We start from the raw sequence: 23,199 nt of genomic DNA on the forward strand, positions 1-23,199 counted from the left end.
ATGGTCTTGATTCCTGTCTCCTGTACAATGTCACGAACCTCCATCCATAGTTCATCAGGCACTCTGTCTATCAGATCTAGTCCCTTAAATCTATTTCTCACTTCCACTTATAGTCATAAGGGATTTGATTTATGTCATACCTTAATGTTCTTGTGGTTTTCCCTACTTTATTCAATTTAAGTCTGAATTTGGCAATAAGGAGTTCATGATCTGAGCCACAGTCAGCTCCCATTCTTGTTTTGCTGATTGGATAGAGCTTCTCTATCTTTGGCTGCAAAGAATATAAGCAATCTGATTTCAGTGTTGACTATCATGTGATGTCCATGTGAATAGTCTTCTCTTGTGTTGTTGGAAGAGGGTGTTTGCTATGACCAGTGCATTCTCTTGGCAAAACTCTACTAGCCTTTGCCTTGATTCATTCTTTACTCCAAGGCCAGATTTGCCTGTTATTTCAGGTGTTTCTTGACTTCCTACTTTTGCATTCCAGTCCCTATAATGAAAATGACATCTTTTGGGAGTGTTAATTCTAGAAGGTCTTGTAGGTCTTCATAGAACCATTCAACTTCAGCTTCTTCAGCATTACTGGTCAGGGCATAGACTTGGATTATCGTGATATTGAATGGTTTGCCTTGGAAACGAACAGAGATCATTCTGTCTGTTTTGAGACTGCATCCAAGTACTGTATTTCAGACTCTTTTGTTGACTATGATGGCTACTCCATGTCTTCTGAGGGATTCTTGCCCACAATAGTATGTATAATGGTCATCTGAGTTAAATTCACCCATTCCAGTCCATTTTAGTTCACTGATTCCTAAAATGTCGACATTCAGTCTTGCCATCTCATGTTTGATAATTTGCAATTTACCTTGATTCATGGACCTAACATTCCAGGTTCCTATGCAACCTCTTTACAGCATTGGACCTTGCTACCATCACCAGTCATATCCACAACTGGGTGTTGTTTTTGCTTTGGATCCAACTCTTAATTCTTTCCAGAGTTATTTCTCCATTGAAACCCAGTAGCATATTGGGCACCTACTGACCTGGGAAGTTCATCTGTGCATTGCTAGAGCGGCGCTTGGCGGCTGCATGGCACTGAAGTGGCTGAGAGGAGATACCCCACGTCCAAGGCTGGGAGCAGTGCCTGTGCTTCGCTGGAGTAGCCCTGAATAGATACCCCACTTCCAAGATCTGGAGCACCTGCTGTGCTTCTCTGGACTATCCGTTGTGAGATAGTCCACTTTCAAGTTCAGAGAAACCCCAGTAAGACAGTAGGCACTGGAGTGGCTGTGAAGAGATACCCCACATCCAAGGGCAAAGGAGAAGCCCCAGAAAGGTGGTAGGAGGGGCAAACTCGCATTTAGAACCAAACCCCAATTGTGCCAGAGACGCTCAGAGGGCTGAAACAAGCCTTGTGCACACCAGGACCCAGGGACCCTACAGAGACAGACAGAACTGTGTTTGAGCATCTCCTGTGGAGCTACAGGTTGGCAGTGATCTGCTGCAGGGATAGGGGCTCTGGGTTTGGGTATGGCATAAGTCCTCTTGGAGGAGGTCACCATTAACCCCACCATAGAGCTGCCAGAACTTACATAGGTCTGGGAAATAGACTCTTAGAGGGCACAACAGAACATTTTGCACCAGGGCCCAGGAGAAAGGAGCATTGACCCCACAGGAGACTTGCCTGTGGGTGTCCAGGAGTCTGTGGTGAAGGCTTGGGCAGGTGGTGGCCTGCTGCAGTGTTGGGGGCATGGACTATAGCAGTACATGCATGAGATCTTTTGAGGGAGGTCACCATTATCTTCATTACCTCTACCATAGTTTCAGTTCAGTTCAGTTCAGTTCAGTCGCTCAGTCGTGTCCGACTCTTTGAGACCCCATGAATCCCAGCACGCCAGGCCTCCCTGTCCATCACCAACTCCCGGAGTTCACCCAGACTCACGTCCATCGAGTCAATGATGCCATCCAGCCATCTCATCCTCTGTCGTCCCCTTCTCCTCCTGCCCCCAATCCCTCCCAGCATCAGAGACTTTTCCAATGAGTCAACTCTTCGCATGAGATGGCCAAAGTACTGGAGTTTCAGCTTTAGCATCATTCCTTCCAAAGAAATCCCAGGGCTGATCTCCTGCAGAATGGACTGGTTGGATCTCCTTGCAGTCCAAGGGATTCTCAAGAGTCTTCTCCAACACCACAGTTCAAAAGCATCAATTCTTCGGCGCTCAGCCGTCTTCACAGTCCAACTGTCACATCAATATATGACCACAGGAAAAACCATAGCCTTGACCAGACGGACTTTGTTGGCAAAGTAATGTCTCTGCTTTTGAATATGCTATCTAGTTTGGTCATAACTTTCCTTCCAAGGAGTAAGCGTCTTTTAATTTCATGGCTGCAGTCACCATCTGTAGTGATTTTGGAGCCCCAAAAAATAAAGTCTGACACTGTTTCCACTGTTTCCCCATCTATTTCCCATGAAGTGATGGGACTGGATAGCAGGGAGGGAGCACAGCTCCACCATCAACAGAAAATTGGATTAAAGATTTACTGAGCATGGCCCTGCTCATCAGAACAAGACCCAGTATCCCCCTCAGGCAATCTATCCCATCAGGAAGCTTTCATAAGCCCCTTATCCTTCTCCACCAGAGGACAGACAGACTTAAAACCACAATCACAGGAAACTAACCATTTTGATCACATGGACCACAGCCTTGTCTAACTCAATGAAACTATGAGCCATGCCGTGTAGGGCCATCCAAGATGGATGGGTCATGGTGGAGATTTCTGACAAAATGTGGTCCACTGGAGAAGGGAATGGCAAACCACTTCAGTATTCCTGCCTTGAGAACCCCATGAACAGTATAACCAGTATTGGATCATATGGTAGTTCTATTTGTAATCTTTTGAGAAATATTCATATTATTTTCCATAGTGGCTGCACCATTTTACATTCCCATCAATACAGTTATTAGACTCTCAATTTCTTCTCATCCTTGCCAATACTTACTATCTTTTTAAAAAATAAGCATTCTAACAGATCATATAATACATGATGTCATATTTCATTGTAATATTGATTTGTATTTTTCAAATAATTAATGGTATTGAGCATCTTTTCATATACCTGTTGGCAATTTATGTGTCTTATTTGGTGAAATGTTATGTTCAAGTCCTCTCCTCATTTTTTAATGGAGTTTGTTCTTTTGCTATTAAGCTGTAAGAGTTATTTATATATTTTAGATATTAACCCCTTATCATGTATATGATTTACAGATATTTTCTCCCATTCTGTGGGTTGCCATTTCTTTCTGTTGATTGTCTCCTTTATTGTGCAGGAGCTCTTTAGTTTGAGCTAGCCCATTTTGTCTATTTTTTCCTTTCTTGTCTCAGTTTTTGGTGTCATAGCCAAGAAATCATTGCCAAGATCAATGTCAAGAAGGTTTCTCCTTATATTTTTTGCTAGGAGTTTTACAACTTCATTTGTTATGTTTGTTTCAGTTTATTTCTATATATGGTGTATGGTAGGGATTCAGTTTCATTTTTTTGCATGTTGATAATCAGTTTTCACTTCCCCATTCTGTATAGAAAGAAAGTATATCAATATAATAAAATCTACATACATCAAACTTACAACTAATATTATAATTGCACTCAACAATGAAAAGCTAAAAGCTTTTTCTCTAAGATCAGGAAAAAACAAGGAAACCACTCTATTGAATAGGCTTCTATTCAATATAATATTTGATGGCCTTGCCAGAGCATTTAGTTAAGAAAAATAAATAAAAGAAACTCAAATCAGAAAGGAAAAATTAAACTTATATCTATTTGCAGATGAAATCTTATGTTTAGAAAACCCAAAAGAATACACACACATACATCTTAGAACTAAAAAAAAAAACTTGCCAAAGTTGCAGGGTAAAAAAAATCAATATGCAAAAGTAAGTTGTGTTTCTCTACACTAAAATCAAACCACACTGAAAGGTAATTAAGAAAACAATCCTATATGAAATAGCATCAAAAAGAATAAAATATTTAAGAACAAACAACCAAAGAGGTAGGGCTAAACAACAACAACAAACATACACACACACAAGTGAAAAATATGACAATATTATAAGAGCTAAAACAAAAAGGCAAAGCGTTGCCATGTTTGATTTTAGCTGGGAAAGTATACGTCAGGGAGTTAAAACTTGGTACCGCTGTGTAATCTGCAAATGACCATGAAACTGTTTAGAGATTGCCTTTAAATTACAGATAAATTTTAGCTAGTAGGAAAAATATCAGATACAGAATCTTCAGATAATGAGGATCATTTATATTCTTGGGCTCATGCTATAGCATAACTTGTACCTAAAATGTTTTTAATAGGTCATCAAATACTATTTGATCTATTAATACATCAAATTTGGACTCAAAGTAAATGGGGTGCAAAATGCTTAAATGGGTGACTAACTTCTTTATCAGTCTTCAGGTGCAATCCCTCTTGGTCTCCATAATCAGGATGTCATTCTGTACTTTTTCCCAAAGAGGACCTCTTTAAAAGCTTCAGCATTCCAAAATGTTTTATAGAAAAGAATATCAGGCAACCTGGTCATTTTTGAAAAAACATTAAAAAAAAGAGTGCCAGATGTTTCTGATCTCCTGACTGATGCTGAAGCTGAAACTCCAATACTTTGGCCACCTCATGCAAAGAGTTGACTCATTGGAAAAGTCCCTGATGCTGGGAGGGATTGGGGGCAGGAGAAGGAGATGACAGAGGATGAGATGGCTGGATGGCATCACCAACTCGATGGACATGAGTTTGGGTAAACTTCGGGAGTTGGTAATGGACAGGGAGGCCTGGCGTGCTGCAATTCATGGGATCGCAAAGAGTCGGACACGACTGAGTGACTGAACTGAACTGATGTTTCTGAAATCAGAAACATTCTAAATGAATTGGAAAATCACATTTGAGAACTATGTAGTACTAGAACAGGTGATTTTATTGTTTAATTCTCAACATTTGTGAAAGTCGCTCAGTTGTATCCAACTCTTTCCAACCCCATGGACTGCAGCACACCAGGGTTCCCTGTCCTTCACCATCTTTCAGAAGTTGCTCAAACTCATGTCCATTGAGTCAGTGATGCCATCCAACTTTCTCATCCTTTGTCACCTCTTCTCCTCCTGCTCTCAGTCTTTCCCAGCATCAAGGTCATTTCTAATGAGTTGGCTCTTGGAATTAGATGGCGAAAGTATTGGAGCTTCAGCATCAGTCCTTCCAATGAATATTCAGTACTGATTTCCTGTAGGATGACTGATTTAATTTCCTTGCAGCCAAGGGACTCTCAAGAGGCTTCTCCAACACCACAATTCAAAAGCATCAATTCTTCAGTGCTTAGTTCAACTCTCACATCCATGCATGACTACTGGGAAACCATAGCTTTGACTATACAGACCTTTGTTGGTAATGTCTCTTCTTTTAATATGCTGTCTAGGTTTGTCATAGCTTTTCTTCCAAGGAGCAAGCATCAGTTAATTTCAAGCCTGAAGTCAAAATCTGCAATGATATGGAACCCAAGAAAATAAACTCTGTCACTCTTTCCATTGTTTCCCCATCTATTTGCCATGAAGTGATGGGACCGAATGCCATGATCTTCATTTTTTTGAATGCTGAGTTGTAAGCCAACTTTTTCACTCTCCTCTTTCACTTTCATGGAGAAGGCAATGGCACCCCACTCCAGTACTCTTGCCTGGAAAATCCCATGGACAGAGGAGCCTGGTAGGCGGCAGACCATGGGGTCGCGAAGAGTCGGACACGACTGAGTGACTTCACTTTCACTTTTCCCTTTCATGCATTGGGGAAGAACATGGCAACCCACTCCAGTGTTCTTGCCTGGAGAATCCCAGGGACGGGGGAGCCTGGTGGGCCTCCATCTATGGGGTCGCACAGAGTCAGACACGACTGAAGCGACTTAGCAGCTTTCACTTTCATAAAGAGGCTCTTTAGTTCCTCCTTGCTTTCTGCCTTTAGATGGTGTTATCTGTGTGTCTAGGTTATTGGTATTTTTCCTGGCAATCTTGATTCCAGCTTGAGCTTCATCCAGCCTGGCATTTTGCATGATGTACTCTGCATATAAGTTTAATAAGCAGGGGACAATATACAGTCTTGATGTACTCCTTTCCAAACATGGTTTAATGTCTGGTTCTAACTATTGCTTATTGACCTGCATACAGATTCTCAGGAGGCAGTTAAGATGGTCTGGCATTCCCATCTCTTGAAGAATTTCCTACAGTTTGTTGTGATCCACACAATCAAAGGCCCTAGCATAGTCAATGAAGCAGAATAGACATTTTTCTGAAATTCTTTTGCTTTTCTATGATCCAGTGGGTGTTGGCAATTTGATCTCTGGTGCCTCTGCCTTTTCTAAATCCAGCTTGAACATCTAAGTTCTCGATTCACGTACTGTTGAAGCCTAGCTTGGAGAATTTTAAGCATTACTTTGCTAGTGTGTGAGATGAGTGCAACTGTGCTGTAGTTTGATTTTAGCATTCTTTGGTGTTGCCTTTCTTTGGGATTGGAATGAAAACTGACCTTTTTTAGCTCTCTGGACATTGCTGAGATTTCCAAATTTGCAGGCATATTGAGTGCAGCACTTTCACAGCATCGTCTTTTAGAATTTGAAATAGCTCAGCTGGAATTCCATCACCTCCACTAGCTTTGTTCATAGTGATGCTTCCTAAGACCCACTTGTCTTCGTATTCCAGGATGCTGGCTCTAGATGAGTGATCAGTCCATCGTGGTTATCTGGGTCATTAAGATCTTTTTTGTATAGTTCTTCTGTTTTTTCTTGCCACTTCTTTTTAATATCCTCTAACTCTGGTAGGTCCATACGATTTCTGTCCTTTATTGAGGCCATCTTTGCATGAAATATTCCCTTCGTATCTCAAATGTTCTTTAGAGATCTCTAGTCTTTCCCAAATTATTGATTTCCTCTATTTCTTTGCATTGATCACTTAAGAAGCCTTTCTTATTTCTCCATGCTATTCTTTGCCATTCTATTTCAGATGTATATATCTTTCCTTTTGTCCTTTGTCTTTCACTTCTCTCTTTTTTTTTTTTTTTTCTCGACTATTTGCATGGCTACCTAAGACAACCGTTTTGCCTTTCTGCATTTCTTTTTCTTGTGGATAGTTTTGATCACCTCCTCCTGTACAATGTTACAAGCCTCCATCCATAGTTCTTCAGGCCCTCTGTCTATCAGATATAATCCCTTGAATCTATTTGTCACTTCCACTGTATAATTTTAAGGGATTTGATTTAGGTCATACCTGAAGTCTGAATTTTGCAATAAGGAGTTCATGATCTGAGCCACAGTCAGCTCCTGGTCTTGTTTTTGCTGATTGTATAGAGCTTCTCCATCTTTGGCTGCAAAGAATGTAATCAACCTGATTTCGGTATTGACCATCTGGTGATGTCCATGTGTAGAGTCATCTCTAGTATTGTTGAAAGAGGATGATTGCAATGACCAGTGTATTCTCTTGGCAAAACCCTGTTAGCTTTTGTCCTGCTTCATTTTGTACTTTAAGGCCAAACTTGCCTACTCCAGGTAATATTCCAATTACTTCCTACTTTTGCATTCCAATCCCCTATGATGAAAAGAACATCTCTGTTTGGTGTTAACTCTAGAAGATCTTGTAGGTCTTTATAGAGCTGTTTGACTTCAGCTTATCCAGCCTTAGTAGTTGGGGAATAAACTTGAATTACTGTAATATTGAATGGTTCTCAATATTAAAAAATTATCACAGATCATTCTGTCATTTTTGAGATTGCACTCAAGCACTGCATTTCAGACCTTTTGTTGACTATGAGGGATATTTCATTTCTTCTTAGAGATTTCTGCCCACAGCATCTCAATTAAATTTGCCCATTCCCATCTTTTTTTTGTTCACTGATTCCTAAAGTGTTGATGTTCACTCTTGCCATCTCCTGTTTGACCACTTCCAATTTACCATGATTCATGGTAAATCACATTCCAGGTTCCTGTGCAATATTCTTCTTTGCAACATTGGATTTTACTTTCACCACCAGACGTTTTCACAACTGGGCATTTTTTCTGCTTTGGCTCAGCCTCTTTGTTCCTTCTGGAGCTTTTTCTCAGCTCTTCTCCAGTAGTGTATTGGGCACCTACTGACTGGGGAGTTCATCTTCCAGTTTCATCTCTTTTTGCCTTTTCATACTGTTTATGGGGTTCTCAAGGCAAGAATGCTGACGTGGTTTGCATTCTCTTCTCTAGTGGACCACGTTTAGTCAGAACTCTCCACCATGACCCGTCTGTCTAGGGTGGCCCTTCATGGTATGGCTCATAGGTTCATTGAGTTAAATAAGGCTGTGATCTATGTGATCAGTTTGGCTAGTTTTCTGCTATTGTGGTTTTCATTCTGTCTGCTCTCTGATGGATGAGGATAAGAGGGTTGTGGAAGCTTCTTGGTGGAATGGACTGCCTGTGGGGAAAGGTGGGTCTTGCTCTGTAGGCTCAGTAAATCTTTGAACCAATTTTCTGTCCCCTCCCTGTAGTTTTGTCTGAGGCCAAACTATTGTAGGGGTAATTGTGATAACGGTGACCTTCAAAAGGACTTATGCTAGTACACTGCAGCTCCAGGACTGTTGTGTTTAGTGCCCCTGACCCTGCAGCAGGCCGCTTTTGACCCACACCTCTGCTGAAGACTCCTGGAAACACACAGACTAGTCTGGCTCAGATTTAATATTATCCTTAATTATTATAGATATTTGTTCAATATTTTTTTATTGAATACACATCATCATACCCACAAGGCAAAATGCATTTCCTTGGGTCTAAATATTAATACATTTCACATATAAACTAGTGCATGGAAGATATGCTCCTCAGGTTGTCATTTGCATGCATAAAAATATTTTTTAGAGAAGACAATATTCACTGTCCGACAATGCTGCTGTTTACTTTTTTAACTAAAATGTTAAACATTTCAACCCAAGCTGTGTACAATGCAAATTTACATTCAGTCTGATGATTTGAGTCATTTTTTAAAAACATGATGCCATCTGAAGCAAATTTAATAAAGCAGGAGTTTATTTTATGTACAGACATAAGAAAATTGCTCATGGTGCCCGTAAAACAGCTGGCAGGCCTATGAACCAAATTTCTATTTTTTTTTTTTTTCAGGTAGTTCAGTATATTTCTAAAGACAAACAAAAAAAGGGAAATAACATCCACACCAGAAAATGACATTGAGTCAATTATATAAAAATATTTGCTCAGATCAGATCAGTCACTCAGTCGTGTCCGACTCTTTGTGACCCCGTGAATCGCAGCACGCCAGGCCTCTGTGTCCATCACTAACTCCCGGAGTTCACTCGAACTCATGTCCATGGAGTCAGTGATGCCATCCAGCCATCTCATCCTCTGTCGTCCCCTTCTCCTCCTGCCCCCAATCCCTCCCAGCATCAGAGTCTTTTCCAATGAGTCAACTCTTCTCATGAGGTGGCCAAAGTACTGGAGTTTCAGCTTTAGCATCATTCCTTCCAAAGAAATCCCAGGGCTGATCTCCTTCAGAATGGACTGGTTGGATCTCCTTGCAGTCCAAGGGACTCTCAAGAGTCTTCTCCAACACCACACTTCAAAAGCTTCAATTCTTTGGCGCTCAGCCTTCTTCACGGTCCAACTCTCACATCCATACATGACCACAGGAAAAACCACAGCCTTGACTAGACGAACCTTTGTTGGCAAAGTAATGTCTCTGCTTTTGAATATGCTATCTAGGTTGGTCATAACTTTCCTTCCAATGAGTAAGTGTCTTTTAATTTCATGGCTGCAGTCACCATCTGTAGTGATTTTGGAGCCCCAAAAAATAAAGTCTGACACTGTTTCCACTGTTTCCCCATCTATTTCCCATGAAGTGGTGGGACTGGAGCACACCAAAATCACAGTAATGAATCTAAGCCATGAATATTTAATGTGGATTCTAAATTATGAATTAAGTTTTCACATTCACTTTTGTATGATATCTTTTACACTATTTTGTGAACATTCTGCTCTATTTTGTCATATCACTAAGCTACTGCATATTACATTACTAATTTACTTCTCATAACTGTAATTTTAATTTTTTATCTTCGACCCTGTTACTCTCCATGACTCAATGAGCCTAGCAATGAAAAATCAATTTTACATTAAATTTTTTTGATTTTATGTATTTTCATTGTAGTTGATTTAAATGTTGTGTTAGTTTCAGGTGTACAGCAAAATGAATCACATATATATACACACATACATATATATATATACACACATACATATATATATATATATCCACTCTGTTTTGTAGATTCTTTTCTTATATAGGCCATTCTAGAACATTAAGCAGAGTTCCTTGTGCTAAACAGGAAGTTTTTTTTTTTTTTTTTTTAGTTATCTACTTTACAAATAGTAGCATGTATATGTCAATCCCAATTGCCCAATTTATTCCTCCCCCTCCTTATCCCCTGTTAACCTTAAGTTTGTTTTCTACATCTGTGGCACTTTTCTACTTCTGTTTTGTAAGTAAGTTCATCTGTAGCCTCTTTTTGGGCTTCTCTGGTGGGTCAGATGGTAAAGAAACTGCCTGCAATGTGGGAGACCTGGGTTCAACCCCTGGGTTGGGAAGATCCCCTGGAGAAGAGCATGACAACCCCCTCCAGTATTCTTGACTAGAAAGTCCCTATGGACAGAGGAGCCTGGCAGGCTACATTCCATGGAGGTGCAGAGTCAGACATGACTGAGTGACTAAGCGTAGAACAGTAGCCTATTTTTAGATTCTACATATAAGTGATATCATATGATATTTGTCTTTATCTGACATGCTTCACTCAGTAAGACAGTCTCTAGGTCTATCCATGTTGCTGCAAATGGAATTATTACAGGGTACATATATATGCTGTAGTTTGTAAAAGTTTGAGAAATTAAATTCTGTACATACAGAGCACATACATGCAAGTACAGTTTAAAATAATATGCGAGATAAGTCTCATGGAAATTTGAAAAAGTTTTGTTGTTAAAAATATAATACAAATACCAATATTTTTTCTTTTCTTTCTTCCTTTTTTTTTTTTTTTAAAGTAGTAAACGATGTGAAAATATTGCTTCCTGGGCTAGGTAGGTATGTATATGAGTCTGTGTATACTATTTTATGTCCAGGGCTGCCTAATACAGGAATAAAGAATAGCCTTCCCTTTGAAAACTATTAGCAAGGCACAGTTAAGTTATAGATAAGTACAAATGCATTAAATGAATATTGGAATGCACAGTAAAGCAAAAATTTTAATATAGTTTTACACACTTAAAAACTACATTACAAACAGTAGTTATCTTACTAATGTTAACATTTCACTAGTAGTTCTACCTAGTTAATTGCCTCTCTGTAATCTGAGTTTTCTAAAGACTGTGTCACTATCAAAGCCTCAGCCTCTGAGGTTACAGAAAATGTCTTGATTATTCTACTTATGCTCTTAAATTCTTCCCATTCCAATTAGGATTGTTAAAATTTAGAATTTCTTCAGAGAAGAAACAGCTTAGAAAATAGCAAGCAAAACTCAGGAATACTAACTTTGCCTCTATAGGTCAAAAGGAAGATTAGACATCATGTGATATTTAGCATAATTATTGACATGTTAATATAAGAGAGTAGAGACTAAAACAGTTAGACTATCTTAATATCAAACGTTGTTCAGTCACTAAGTCATGTCCAACTCTTTGCAACCCTGTGAACTTCAGCATTCCAGGCTTCCCTGTCCTTCACTATCAAAGTGAAGATGAAAGGTTATAAAAGATACATAATGCCTTTTATAAGAAGATAAAAGATATTCAATTATAGAGGAAAATGATTTATACAAGTAATTCAAGTTAAAATATTAGTTATTAGAAATGTGTTATTTCCCAACATTATTGAAAATATGGTTTGCATCAGTAAATCTGGAATTTAAAACATGTGGCTGACATATTTTGGGTTAAAATTACCTGGGAAATTATTTGCTCTGTGAAAAACACCACCTGCCTTCATGAAGGAATAGGATGAAGATGATCGTATAAACATTATCCTCATTTTTATAACTAACTATGGTTATTCTATCTTTATATTTAGATAGCATTACATTGTTTCCAATGTGCAATTATAGATATTATGTTACATATATTATTAATTGTCCTAAAATTCTGAGCACTGAAGAGTTGATGCTTTTGAACTATGGTCTTGGAGCAGACTCTTGAGAGTCCCTTGGACTTCAACGAGATTCAACCAGTCCATGTTAAAGGAAATCAATCCTGGGTGTTCATTGGAAAGACTGATATTGAAGCTGAAACTACAATACTTTGGCCACCTGATGCGAAGAGCTGACTCATTTGAAAAGATCCTTTTTCTGGGAAAGATTGAGGGCAGGGGACGACAGAGGATGAGATGGTTGGATGGCATCACTGACTCAATGGACATGGGTTTGGGTGGACTCCAGGAGTTGGTGATGTACAGGGAGGCCTACCGTGCTGTGGTTCATGGAGTCACAAAGAATCGGATACAACTGAGAGGCTCAACTGAACTGATACTAAAATTGAGTTTATATGGGATATATGAGATATAAATAGATGGATAAATCATATTTGGAAAAGGCAAAAAATACATAACCTAATTTTTCTTATTTAAACCTGAGTTGATCTGATTATATCATTCACAAAAACTTCATAACAGTTCGGAAGAGGTAAAAGAAAGACCCTGAGCTCACCTCCTTTCACCAGCACACCAAATCACATCTAACTGCTGAACAACCATCAGTAAAGACTAGAAGCTACCAAAACCTATTTGACATCCAAACACATAAAGAAGAAACCCAATAAGATGGTAGGAGGGGTGCACTTGTGGTATAATCCAATCCCCCAGCCCCTGGGAATGTGACACACAAACTGGAGAACAATTTTATTGCAGAAGTTCTCATACAGGAGTGAGAGTTCTGAGCCTCATGTCAGACTCCCCAGCCTGGGAATCTGGTTCTGGAAGTCCTGCAGTCAATCCTTCCCAGCATTCAAAGGACTAAGGGAAATAGACTCCACTCTTGGAGGGCATACACAAGGTGTCGAGTGCACCAGATCCCAGGGCAAAAAGCAATGACTTCATAGGAGCCTGGCCCAGAGCCATGTGCTTGTCTAGGAGGATCTCATGGGCAGGCAAGGGAATAGCTGTGGCTCACTGTGGGGACAAGGACATTGGTGGTGGAGATTCCAGGGAATATTTTATTTGCAGAGAAAAGAACATTTCCAAACTCATCCTGTGAGGTCACCAGTATCCATATTATATCAAAACCAGACAAAGTCACCACAAGAAAGAAAATTACAGGCCAATATCACTGATGAACATAGACACAAAAGTCTTTAATAAAACCAAATCCAACAGTACATTAAAAAGATAATATACCATAATCAAGTGAGATTTATCCCAGGGATGCAAGGATTTTTAAACATCCAAATCAATCAATGTGATATACCACAGTAACAAATGGAAGAAGAGAAACTACATGATCATCTAAACAGATGCAGAAAAAGCTTTCAACAAAATTCAACATCCATTTATGATTAAAAAAAAAAAAAACACCTCCAGAAAATGGGTATAGAAGGAACATACCTCAACATAATAAAGGTCATAAATGACAAACCCACAACTAACATCATACTCAATGAAAGGTGAGAAGCTGAAAGCAATTTCTCTAAGATCAGAATCAAGAGAAGGAGGTCCACTCTCACCACTTTTATTCAAGATAGTTTTGGAAGTCCTAACCACAGCAGTTAAAGAAAAATAGGTAAAAAGAATCCAAACTAACAAGAAAACTGTCATTGTTTCTAGGTGACCTGATACTATACATAGAAAATCTAAAGATGGTACCAGAAAACTACTAGAGTTCATCAGTGAATTTGGCAAAGTCACGAGATACAAAATTAAGACACAAAAATATGTTGCATTTCTATGCAATGAAAACAAAAGATCAGAAAGAGAAATTAAGGGGGAGAATCTCATTTACCATTGTGTCAGAAAGAATAAAATACCTAGAATAAACCTAAGGAAGCAAAAAACCTGTACAGAAAATAGAAGTAAATTGTTATGCTTGTTACTTGACTTACTCTAGTGAACTTCTCAGTAAGTATGCTTCAGAAAGGGCAAGTCTTTCTCACCTCCAACTTTTTATCCCCTACTCTCGTTTTTAATTCAGTAGCCTCATTCATTAGATTAACTTCCTACTTTACTAACCTCAGTTCAGTTCAGTTGCTCAGTTGTGTCTGGCTCTTTCTGACCCCATGTACTGCAGCATGCCAGGCTTTCCTGTCCATCACCAACTCCTGGAGCTTGCTCAAACTCATGTCCTCAAGTTGGTGATGCCATCCAACCATTTCATCCTCTGTCATCCTCTTTTGCTTGCTTTCATTTTTATGTATAAAAACAAAATATAAATCATCATCCTTCTCTACATATACCCTACAGTGAAATATCTTTCCTCAAACACTTCCTACGGTTTCAGAGTTATGCCTTATAGATTGTGATGGTTTTCCCCACTGAGTGAGATATTTCTCTATTTCTCCAAATGGAATAGAAGTATATATATTTTAGACATCAACTCCAGATATTTCTTTCTATAAAGTCCTTACCCTTGGTAATGGTTCCCTTGTTAATGCAAACATAAGTACAGCACTATTTAAAAGTCTTTGGTACTCAACATTATTCAAGGAGTCACCCATGACTCTGCTGTTTCGTATCTATCATATTCAGGCAATAGGAAAATCTCTGTGGCTGTGTCTCTGAGTACAGAATGTGACAACTCATGACTATTTCCAGCACTGCCAGTCTAATGTAAGAACCACAGTAGCACATAATCATTGCAGTAGTTTGCTTTCACCTATGCTCTTAAACCCACACTTATCAATTATGAAACCAGTAGCCAAGGTGACCTTTTAAAAACATAAACTGGATTATATCATTACTCTGCTCAAAACACTCCAATAATTCCCACCTCCATATGGAACTATAAAGTTTGGTGCTCATTATATTTCCAAACTTGTCTATCAGTTCTCATTCCATTCCAGTCACACTGGTTTCCTTGCTGTTTTTCAAATAGATCAAGAATGTTGCCTTTTCAAAGTCCTTGCATTAGCTGGTCCCTTTTTCTAGAACATTCCTTAAATCTGGTGTCAGAAAATACAAAACCATAGGACAGAGTCAACCCATCTCCTGTTGTGAATAAAGTTTGTTGGAACATAGCTACACTACATTCATTTCCTTATGTATTATCTATGGCTAATTTTGCACTACATTGGCAAAGATGAGTGGATATGGCAGAATTTATGGCCCACTTCTAAAACATTATCTGGCTTAGTATTGAAAATTTACCATACTCTCCCATGATAAAGTCATGGCTCATGACCAGTGGCTACCCTAAAACATCCCTCCAGTACACATTACATACACACTCCTTTATGACTTTGTCTAATGTTAGTTATCCAAGAAGCTTTTCCTGACTACTCCCAATCAAACTAGACACCCCCATCATCATTTACTGTCTCCTTACCAAGTCCAACTTGTAAAAAATTATATTTATCATCAGCCTAAATATAAAAATATTTGTTAGCTTAGAGTTTATATCTTTCCACTAAGTAGTTAAACAGGAAGGGAGGAACACTTCCTATTTTGTTCAACACTGTGTCTGCAGGGTCTAGAACAGAGTAAATCTGTTACACCACACTCAAAGTCATGATTGAATGTAACACTTTAAGTCAGGCAAATTGGGAGACTATAAAAGTGGATAAACTATTACCCATATAATTCAATTGTTCCCTATTGGGAATTAGGACCATAAATCCCATACATGAATAATTACACCATGACTTAACCAGGAATCACATAATTATCAATGTATTTAAGAAATATTAAGCATTTTTTTGTGAACCCTATGAAAAGTTCTTAACAATACAGACATGAGTCCTTTTTACGTGTTTATAGATTACAAATGGAGGTAGGCAAAAATCTAAATCAATCAATCAATGCAATCAGAGAAACAGATACTGAAAATAGAGAATAAAAGGGCAATGTTTACTATAGCAATAGTAGGTGGAGCTGGCTCTTTTTTAAAGGAGATTATTAATAACTAAAATAGTTTAAAGGAAAATACTAGTGGGGCTTCCCTTGTGGTTCAGTGGGTAAGACTGTGCTCCCAATACAGGGGGACTGTGTTCAATCTCATATCAAAGAACTAGATCCTACACGCTGCAAGTAAGACTTGGTGCAGCCAAATAAATAGATACATAAGTAAAATATTAGTAGCTAGAAATCAAAATTATGTGTAGAATCCAGACATGCTGGGGAAAGAGCATTGTACACATATAAAATAGCATATAAGAATGTCCTGATGTGGCAGAAACTTTGGAGTATTCAGAAATCCTTATGAAGGCATTATAACTGGAAAGTAGGAAGCAAAAGACAAAGAGGGAAAGTCGATTTGGGCAGTGTAAGGTGTTATTAGCTCAAATCTTGACTTCACAAGATGTAGTATGAGGATTGATTTTGTTTTATATACAGTTGAAGGCCACCAAAAGTTTATAAAAAAAATATCAGCCATGTTTTAAGAAGTTGATGGAGCTTCCATATGTAAAAAGGACTGAATGGGAAAGATGTATATAGAGTTAACTAACCATGCTGTTAGGGAAGTCCAAGAGAAAATACTGGTGGCCTGGACCAGAATGGTGACTAGATGGTGAAAGTGGATATATCTGTTGTGATACAATTCCCCAAGTATCTCTCACATTTCCACACATTTTGTTCTGGATTTTCTTTTCAAATATATTGCAGGATAGACTTAACAGAGAAACAAGAATCTTGCAAAGAGAAAAATCTCCAAATCCGTTTCTAGTATTCAGTTGAATACTACTTAGTGCATGGAAGTGAAGAAAATATTAGAGGCCAGTGAAGAACCCCATGAAAATAATTGGAGAAAAGAGTACCCGGAGCTCACAAAAGAATGGGAATATTACAACTTTCCATAATTCAGAGTGGAAAACATCATAATTCTATAATGAGGAGAAACAATTGAAGCTAACCAAGAAATGAAACAGATGATAGCATATCTGGACAGAGACACTATACAAAAGTTCGATAATTATTCTGTATTTTTAAGAAGTTAGAGTATATTTTGAACATGTGAAGATATGGATGATACTTCAAAAACTCCAAATGTAATATCTATAATTTAAAACTACAATGTGCCATGAAAAATATAGTTGGTAAAGTTAAAAAAATAGACACTGCAGAATAAAATATCAATAGTGATAATGAAAACATAGTGATAAAAAACTACCCAAAATAATACAGAGAACTTTAGAAAAAATACAGAGTGTAAGTGGTGTGTGGGATAACAGTAAGTGGCCAAATATTTATGAATTGGAGTCCCCAGAATGAGGAAATGGTTAAAAAAATTGAATAAATAATAACCATTTTTTTTTCTAGAATGGATGGAAACGTAATAGATACAAGAAGCTCATCAAGCCAAAGAAGGAAATTATGGAGAAAAATACAGGCATAGAATAGAAGCTTCCCATTTCCTCCTCTCCCCAACACCCATAATTTGCTTCTATGAGTTTGACTATTTTAAACACCTCATGTCAGTGGAATCATGCAGTATTTGTCCTTTTGTGCATGGCTTATTTTGCTTAGCATAACATCCTCCAGAGTCATCCATGTGGTTGCAAATAACAGATTCTCATTTTTTAAGCTGAGTACTATTGTATCTATATACTACATTCTCTTTATCTATTCATATATCAATAGAAATTATTTTCATATCTTAGCTATTGTGAACAATGCTACAATGAACACTGGAATGCAGATATCTCTTCAAGATTCTAATTTCACTATTTTCGATATACCTAGAAGTGGTATTTCTAGGTCATTGTAGTTCTATTTTTAATTTTTTGAAGAACTGCTCTACTGTTTTCCATTTTATATTCTCATAAACTGTGTACAATTGTTCTAATGTCTCCATGTCCTCACCAATGCTTATCTGTTTTAAAAGTTATAACAGATGTGAGATATTATGTTATTGTGGCTTTGATATGCATTTCCCTGATAAAAAGTGAGGTTGAGCATCTTTTCATATACCTATTGATTATTTGTATATTTTCTTTGGAGAAATATCTATACAAGTTTATTTAGTCTATTTCATTTCTCAAATACCATGACTCTGACTTTAGCACTTGTAGGGCATTTATAATTTTGAATTGCAGTGACAGGGATGGGGGAGCCTGGTGGGCTGCCATCTATGGGGTCACACAGTCAGCCACGACTGAAGCGACTTAGCAGCAGCAGCAGCAGATGACATACATCTTTTCCTTGTGTGAGCTCCTCAAGATCAGATGCCATGTCACATAAACCTTTGTAATTCCAGTCCCTCACTCAATTCCTGACACAAAGCAATTGGTTAATAAAAATTTACTGAATGAATGAATAAAACTGCTTCTGGATATGCTTTCATTTACCAAAGAGTAACTTTCATTTCCTGAATACTTAGTAACACTTTAATAGTTACCAGTAGAAACTTGATTTCCTCTCATGTTGCACAAAATAACACCCTATTTGACATTTTTTGTTATTGTGTTTATAAATCTTTCTTATTTGACATCATTATTTTAAATATTCATATAAGTTGCCTAAGGGTTAGTTTTATTTAACCATGGCATTAACTTTGCTACAGGTATCCTTATGATGTGATAAGTTAATTTTAAACATAAGACTGTCAATCTTTCTAAATTAAGTTTAGGATTAAGGAGTGTGGTAAGGGTCAATCCAGTGGATTTACTTTGAGGTGGAGGAAGTGTCTATGGGGACCTAATTAAAGAAAAGATTTCTAATTTCCCCAACCCCAGCCCCACCCTATGTTAGGCCTAGGGCATCCTCATGTCTTTTATCATTAGTGTAATAATCAGAGCTCTCAGTTGCATGCCCTGTTCTAGCATTTACTTCCTGTGTGACCTTAAATAAAGTGCTGAGCCCTTCCAAACAGCAGTCATCCACTTTTTAAAAGGAAACGCCTTTCTCATAATACTTCTGCAATAAACAAATGAAATAGGGCAAATACATAGTATAAAATGCCATTGAAAAAACAGAAATATAGTTTCTTAATTTTATTTGACCTCATTTTAAAATAAAAGTTAAATGTTCCTGAAATAGACAAGACAAATCATAGACAAAAGATCAAAGTTGTAAAAATCTATATTTAAAATGTTGATCTAAAAGGCAGATGATTTAAATCTACCATAGAGAGCTAGGAAAAGGTCTTTGGTTTAAATTAAAAGTAACTCAAAATTTTATTTTTCAAAAAAATATAAGGTAGTACATCTTGAGAAGCATTTATTTCATCAAGCATTTCTTGAAAAGTTTAAAAAAAAACTTTCTCTGAGGATAGTTCAGATACTGTTATTAAAAAATATTTAAGTCAGAAAGCTCAAGTTCTCATCTTTAGTTCTTACTGAAGTCTGTGTGTCTGAAAGAGACAATTTCCTATTTTTACCATCTCCATGCAGGTTAGAACTAGAAAATCAAAAGCAAAAAGTAACTGCTTGTCTTTTCCTTTGAAAGCTTTAACAATCTATGCTAGAGCCTTCAAGTAACCTGCCTGAAAGATATCCCAGATGATATACACATGTACACTATTTATATGTGTGCATGTACCCACGAATACATGTGTGTGCCTGCATATATTTATATAAATACTATATATACACTACTTCACATACAACATTTGTTTACTTACTTTAGAACACTAAACATCATATGTTTAAAATGTCTTTCATGGTAGATATTAAAATAGTTAATAAAATATTACCTTTGACTTACTTGGGGAATTCTGACTCTAAAAAATTCCATGCAAAACTCAAAAGTCTAGGTTTTATTTAATGCAAACAACCTGGCTAGTTGTTTAAGAATGAGTTTTTTAGTCAGTACTAAATTGACTTCCTATTAAATAATAATATTGGAAAATGATGAAAATGATTACTAGAGCTCAACCTCTTTTCCAGTGATTTTACTGTGTGGGAAATCATTGAAATCAGAGATTTCAACTTAAGGTTGGTGGTATAGGCTGCCCTGATTAGTATTCTGCTATTCTTGTTGTTTAAAAATAGTTTATGCTCAAACATTCATTTTCAAATAAGGACTATGACAATTTAATTAAAGTTTAAACTCTAGTAGCTGTTGAAGATCATACATAATCCAATTACTTTTTATTCAATTAATTTAATAGCAAACCACTTGATGATAATTACTGTTAATCCCCTGATTTTTTCTTCTCATCTGTTTATCAATGGCCTGTGAGATATCTTAGAGGAAATCATATTGGGACATAATTATCAGCAGTCCCAGCTGGAATTAATGACGAAATATTTAAATACCACAAATTCTCTATCTCTACAATTGTTTGAAAAAGAGATAGTAGAACTATAGTCACACTTGCATGTAGTCTAAAGATTTGGAATTCCTTGACTTAACATCACTAGCTTGACTTCAAAATCAGTGAAAATGGAATTAAAATTTTATGTTGAGATGTTGATTCATTTCTTTCCAGTTTCTGTGTACATGTTTATTATGATTTAAAATAATTGAGGTCATGCATTATTTACAGTTATGTTTTGCTTTTGGTCTTTATTAAAAACATTTATACCATCAAATATTCCTCCATAGTATTACTTTAACAGCTGCATAATATTTCACTTTACAGGTGGTGATTTTACCAATCTTCTACTTTTGAATATTAGTTGTCTGAAAATGTTTTATTCTTATTAAAAATGTCTATTCCTCTGCTTATATTTTGCATATTTTGTTCTTTGTCTAAAGTAGGATAACTGTGTGAGATTGTATTTTACTATTTTTAACATATATTAAAAATTACCCTTTAGAAATGTGCCAGTTTTTGAGCAAATTCCAGGAGATAGTGGAGGACAAAGGAGCCTGGTATGCTACAGACTGTGAGATCAGAACGACTTAGCAACCAAACAACAACAACAACTAAACAACAATTTATACTCCCATAGCACTGTATGAAATGTCAGATCTCTAAATACTAGTCATTAATTTTACATATAACAGTAATTTTTGTTACTATGCTATATGACATTCGAATCCATACAAGATTTTTGTATTTGTTGTGTCCCTCACACCTGTGTGCTTGTATAACAGTAACAACTGAATTACATCTTTATGTTAAATTATTTTGAGTTATGTTTCTCTATAAATCTTAGGCTAAGTTATGCTATGGTAGAAAAAAAAAAAAACACTGAGCCCCAAATCTTGATGGCTTACACAATAACAAATGTTTATCTCTGCTACTGCTGCTGCTGCTGCTGCTAAGTCGCTTCAGTCGTGTCCGACTCTGTGCGACCCCATAGACTGCAGCCCACCAGGCCCCGCAATCCCTGGGATTCCCCAGGCAAGAACACTGGAGTAGGTTGCCATTTCCTCCTCCAGTGCATGAAAGTGAAAAGTCAAAGTGAAGTCGTTCTGTCATGTCCGACTCTTAGCGACCCCATGGACTGCAGCCTACCAGACTCCTCCGCCCATGGGATTTTCCAGGCAAGAGTACTGGAGTGGGGTGCCATTGCCTTATCTCTGCTAAGTCGCTGTTTAATATCCACTTCACTCTAGACCTAGGCTGATAGAGCAGCCATATCTGGAATATTGCCAGGCCTATAATCAAGGGAAAAAGGAGATGGTAGTATCATGCAATGACTCCTAAAATTTCTGTTTTGAATTTCCACATAACACTGGTCCACACATTCATGTCCAAAGATAATAATGTGCCTATGCCTGATATCGATGAGACTGTAAATATAAGTCTCCCATAGGGAGGGCCCAGAAAGAAGGAACAGTAAATATTTTGATAGTACTGTAATCTAGTGTATATAGTTTATGGAAGCTAATAAAAAATTCATTTAATATTATTTACTTCAATGCCTAGACCATTTAAACAGATGAGTTTTGATCCAGTAGTTGACAGCTAATCAAACAACCCAATTGAATGGAACTGGTAATTAAAGAGAACCCAGCTACAGTTTCTTCTCTGGTTTGTGGAACTAAACTAGGAATTTTCATAACAATATACTGCAATTATATTTCAAAAGAAAAAGAAATGAAAATCAAATTAACTGTGTTATTATATGGAATTCCTGAAAGTGAAAGTTGCTCAGTCGTGTCTGACTCTTTGTGACCCCATGGACTATACACAGTCCATGGAATTCTCCAGGCCAGAATACTGGAATGGGTAGATTTTCCCTTCTCCAGGTGATCTTCCCAACCCAGGGATCAAACCCAGGTCTCCTGCACTGCAGACAGATTTTTTACCAGCTGAGCCACAAGGAAGCCCAAGAATACTGAGTGGGTAGCCTGTCCCTTCTCCAGCAGATCTTTCTGACCCAGGGATCAAAGTGGGGTCTCCTGCATTGCAGGCAGATTCTTTACCAACCAAGCTATCAAGGAAGCCACATGGAATGCTTGCTTTGATTAAATAAATTAATTTTTGAAGTAACCAAACCAAGACCCATACATCTATTCACACACACACACACACACACACACCATAATTATACGGGTGTAACTAAATATTATATACACTAAATTTCTTAGTACTAAATTTCACTTGCAAAGTCAGTCATTTGAACCAATGACCCCTTTAATCTTCTGAAGTGTTTGCAGTAAGTAAATAATGAGGATTAAGTACCTCTCTCTTCTGATGGAAGAGACTTAGGAGAGGAAGAAAATAAGAGGTAGTCCTACTTCTGATGTGCAGAGGTAAGGCTGTTGAAAACAGAATTACAAGAGGATTCAGTTCAGTTCAGTTGCTCAGTCGTGTCTGACTCTTTGTGACCCCATGAACCGAAGCACTCCAGGCCTCCCTGTCCATCACCAACTCCTGAAGTCCACCCAAACCCATGTCCATTGAGTCGGTGATGCCATCTTATCCTCTGTTGTCCCCTTCTCCTCCTGCCCCCAATCCCTCCCAGCATCAGGGTCTTTTCAAATGAGTCAGCTCTTCGCATCAGGTGGCCAAAGTATTGGAGTTGCAGCTTCAACATCAGTCCTTCCAATGAACACCCAGGACTGATCTCCTTTAGGATGAACTGGTTGGATCTCCTGGCAGTC

The sequence above is a fragment of the Bison bison genome, unplaced genomic scaffold (genome assembly GCF_000754665.1).
Source record: "Bison bison bison isolate TAMUID 2011002044 unplaced genomic scaffold, Bison_UMD1.0 scf7180017864163, whole genome shotgun sequence".
NCBI classification, from domain to species: Eukaryota; Metazoa; Chordata; class Mammalia; order Artiodactyla; family Bovidae; genus Bison; species Bison bison.